The following is a 5,000-nucleotide window of genomic DNA, read 5'->3' on the forward strand; positions in this document are numbered from 1 at the left end:
CTGCTTGGCAGAGCAGAGGAGCAGTGAGATAATGTTAAATTGCGAGCGAAGCGATCCACGGCCAGGCAAAACTCAGTTGGACTAAGTGATTAATTAGATAATTAAGATAATGCCAAAATAATAGTTCACGCGTCTGGCATGCGCAGTATGTCCACAAACCGCTTGGCAAAACAAAAGAGTAGTGAACTAATGTTAAATCGCGAGCAAATTGAAACAGACGATAAAAAACCAGTTGAAGTAAAGGGTTAATCAGGTAATTAAAATAATGGCAAAATACTAGCCCACGTAGCTGGTGTGCTCAGCATATCCATGCACCACTTGCCAAAGCAGAGGAGCAGTGAAATAATGTTAAATTGAAGCGAAACGAACCATGGCCGAGTAAAAACCCGTGTGATTAGATAACGTTAATTCAGTGGACCAACATACACATTAATAAGATTAATTACGTAGAGGGTTTTGAAATATAAGAAATACAAAAGCTTATACTGTTTTCTTGGGGGATGGGGTGTCGGGATTAATGTACTAGTTCAAAGAGTAAAAAGTGTTGGTAGCTGATGAGGTAACGTCCCTGATAGTAGGGCGGATAACCTTGAAATTTTACCAAAATAGTTCATTTTATGATACAAGCATCAAACTTTGCATGAAGGTTCTTTATAGTGTTCTTATGAAAAAGAAACTGTAAGCCACTCAAATTTTTCATTTTTCAAGATGGCCGCTACAGTTTTAAAATGGCGGCAAAACCCCCGATTTCCCACAAGTAAGATTTTAACTAGTGGGTCATATGAAGCACTTTTGATGACCAGTGGCCTAGATTTGAAGAAAAACCACTATATTTATGTCAATAGTCACTGTAAAAACAATGTCGTGAAAATTCTAAAGTGCGCATGTGCAAAATTTGACCTGAATTATTCATTTTATTAGTAATTGGGTGGTTAAACTTTATATTTTACGAAATTAGTTTCTTTGATAATTCATTTATACAGATTTGCAAGTTTAACATTCTGATAGTGTAATTGATATTACTTATAACTCACCAGGGGTTTCTTACAAAATGGCGATCAAAAACAAAATGGTGGCATAAAAATTTGGTTATTTATTTACCCCCACGTAGCGCGACTTCGGCTATATCAGGAAAATGAACATGAAAAAATGATAAAATGAACATGAAATGATGATGAAGTGGGGTGGAACACAAGGCGAATAGGGTCAACCAGTTTAAACTGTTAAATGGAGGGATGGGTAAGGTGCGGCAATTTAGCCTACTGCAGGGGATCCTACAATTTTAACGAGCTAGTTGCTTACACTACCAGGGAACACTGGTGCAACTAGCTGCCGTGAAAGTTGGCATGGGGTATAGTGTCAGCTTTATTAAGTCTCCCAAATGCACCTTGATTTGCCCCATATATAGTCAAGGTGTTGTACCCGGATTGACGGGAGTGTGCCAACTTGGGAAAGCCGAGCCAAGAAGGCGCTAGATGAACGATCGGGCTAGGCGTAGAGGTAACAGCACCTATACTCTATTTTTTATAGCGGTGCATATTTGCACTTGACTCACAGGGGTGCCCTTTTAGCTCGGAAAGGTTCCTGATACCTGATTGGTCGGAAGTATTTTTGTCCGAACACCTTCATTGTTCTCGAATGATTACCAAGTAATATGAATAGAAACTTATTTATTAACCTATATTTCTCCATCAGATATATGTTTAGTTAATAAACAATGTGAAAGAATAAATATACTATAAAGAATCGTCTTGGTAAGTCTAAATTTAATAACACAATCCGCCGAAGTCAACGACAGCAGCTGGTTTTCGGATGCACGCTTTGTAATTTTGTAATTTTTCACATATTTTAACACAAATTGGGATAGATTACACTCAGCATAAGTTAAACATGTTATTATAAACTTTCTTTGAATACCAGAACTTACCAAACACATGGAATTAATAAAACCCAATATTTGTGAAAACTTATGGGGAGGTAAAAGAACAGCCTCTAGCGGCCTGGCGGAAAAAACGACCCCTTCTGACTCGTAGACGCAGTTTATTTTTTTCTTTCGTAATATAGTTCGGCCCATTCCTTTCAGTTTAGATAGTCTTACATTGTTTCTCTTCGTATTATTTTGCTTAGTATTTTCCCACATTCCTGTTCCTCACCGAATATCTATCTATTTTCCCCGATATCCCTTCTTTCATATATGGGATATTCCTTATTTCTTATCCTCTGTCGAAAGTGATGGCTTGAAGGGAAGCGCGTGCTAGTCTCATTAAAATAGTGTAGAGGCGGGAATAAAAAAATACTATGCTTAATATCAGGTTTACAGAATAGGTTATACTTGCTACACAGCATAAAATTTATGTTGTTATTATTATTTACATACTTACTGACGTAAGGTGCAAAACATAAGGAATCGTAGTGCGGATATCACATAGGCCTATATGAAAGAAGGGATAGCGGGGAAAATAGATAGATATTCGGTGAGGAACAGGAATGTGGGAAAATACTAAGCAAAATAATACGAAAAGAAACAATGTAAGACTATTTAAACTGAAAGGAATAGGCCGAACTATATTACGAAAGAAAAAAACAAACTGCGTCTACAACTCAGAAGGGATCGTTTTTCCGCCAGGCCGCTAGAGGCTGTTCTTTCACCTCCCCATAAGTTTTCACAAATATCTGGTTTTATTAATTCCATGTTTTTGGAAGTTCTGGGATTCAAAGAAAGTTTATAATAACATGTTCAACTTATGCTGAGTGTAATCTATCCCAATTTGCGTTAAAATATGTGAAAAATTACAAAATTACAAAGTGTGCATCCGAAAACCAGCTGCTGTCGTTGACTTCGGCGGATTGTGTTATTAAATCTAGACTTACCAAGACGATTCTTTATAATATATTTATTCTTTCACATTGTTTATTAACTAAACATATATCTGATGGAGAAATATAGGTTGATAAATAAGTTTCGACTCACATTACTTGGTAATCATTCGAGAACAATGAAGGTGTTCGGACAAAAATACTTCCGACCAATCAGGTATCAGGAACCTTTCCGAGCTAAAAGGGCACCCCTGTGAGTCAAGTGCAAATATGCACCGCTATAAAAAATAGACTATAGTTGTATCCCATACAGTAAAGTGTATTTATAAGTTGAAGGTGGTAAAAGGATAATCCCTCGGCCTTTCAACTGTCGAAGTATCAAATTTGTGCTGTAGTTACTAAAAAAAACACGGGATAGTTAAACTCAGTTGAAGAATTTTATTTTGTATATATGTGTTGTGTTATTTCATTTTGAAGTGTCAAAAGACTGCGTTTGTCAATATCTCCCAATGAGAAAAGGGAAACTGACTGGACTAAATGCTTTATCTGTCAGGTAGACAAAGATGAAACATTGATGCCACCCAAGGATATTTCAGACAAGAGCAAATCGGGGTATACTTTATTAGCAAAGAATACTCTAGAGTTCAGAAAGCTAAATGAAATGCCCATTGCTTTAGATGTTGGACGAATTGATGATGGTCAAGGAATAGAAGAAACACTGATCAGGAATAATACACAGTATCATCATTCATACGTCCAGCACTGTGCAAGGAATCACCGACGAATAGACCCCGTGTCTGATGTTTATTATGAGGATAGCTTGAAAGGTGAAACTAGACGAAAACGTGGAACAGGCGGAGAAGAAAAGTTACCGCTAACAGTAGACCACCTAAATCGTGGAACACATTTTTGAGATGTGATGAAAACAAAATGGAACAGTTTGTTTTCCTTGCCGACAAAATTGCTGTGAAGAACAACGAAACAGACATTGTTGTTACTCGAGAGGAAAAAGTTATCTCAAACAACGAAACAGATGTTTCCCAGATTTCACCTTGTAACCACGAAGAGGCCGACACTCGAATGTTTCTTCATACAAAAGATGCAGCCGTCAACGGCATTCAGAGTGTCATGATAGTAAGTTCTGATACAAATGTTGTTATCAATGGTGTTTCATTGTTTGCAGTCTTGAATATAGAAAGTCTATGGATTGCTTTTGGGAAAGGGAAGGATTTGAGATGGATCCCTTTACATGAAATATTTAGATCAATAGGGCCAAAAGCAAGACGATTGCCATTTTTTCACACATTCTCTGGTTGTGATACAGTGTCTGCATTTGCTGGTAAAGGTAAGAAGTCGTGCTGGCAGGTATGGAATGTCTATCCTGAGGCAACAGCGGTTTTTAAAAGACTTAATTCGCCTACTGATGACTTATCATCTTCTGACATGAGAGTCATTGAAGAGTTTGTTGTGGTGATGTGCAACCGCTCTGGTATCACAAACAAAGTCGATGAAGCAAGGTTTGAATTGTTTGTATGAAAACAGAAGCCTTATAATGCCATCCCACCCTCTAGGGCAGCTTTAGCAGAGCATGTGAAGCGAGTTGTACTGCAAGCGGGGCACACATGGGGTCAGTCTGTGGTTCGCATTATAAAGTTACCTTCACCTGAAAGTTGGGGTTGGCAAAAAGACGACAGTGTTTGGACGTCATATTGGACCAGCTTGCAGCCAATGGTAGCGACATGTCAACAAATGTTGATGTAAAAGGATTTGTACTGGGAATTGTAAGTGATATAGGTCAGGATTGCAATGCACAGCATTATGCTCCTGAACATGCAAAGATACATGAATCAATATGACTTTGTCAGTCTAATTTCGCGCATGCCCTTTGCAGAGTTTTCACAAAATTGTATTTAAAGTGACTACTGACTTAAATATAGATGTTTTACCTCAAATCTAGGCCACTGGTCATCAAAATGACTTCGCATGCTCAATGTGTCAAATTCTGGAATGGGATTTTGCCACCATTTAAAAAAAATGTGGCGGCCATCTTGTAAAGTGAAAAAATTGAGTGGCTCACAGTTTTTTTTTTTCTAAGAACATCACAAGGAAGCTTTGTGCAAAGTTTTATGCTTTTATCATAAAATGAACTATTTTGTCAGGTATCCGCTCCACTATGACTGGTG

General features: G+C 37.7%; 1 protein-coding gene across 1 annotated transcript in view; it reads right to left on the minus strand.

Annotated features, from left to right (window-relative positions):
* The window catches only part of LOC137647068 (monocarboxylate transporter 12-B-like), a 56,928-nt gene that overhangs the window by 50,798 nt on the left and 1,130 nt on the right, over positions 1-5,000 (minus strand). The gene's annotated exons all lie outside the window — the stretch shown is intronic.

The sequence above is a fragment of the Palaemon carinicauda genome, chromosome 9, assembly GCF_036898095.1.
Source record: "Palaemon carinicauda isolate YSFRI2023 chromosome 9, ASM3689809v2, whole genome shotgun sequence".
Taxonomy (NCBI): Eukaryota; Metazoa; Arthropoda; class Malacostraca; order Decapoda; family Palaemonidae; genus Palaemon; species Palaemon carinicauda.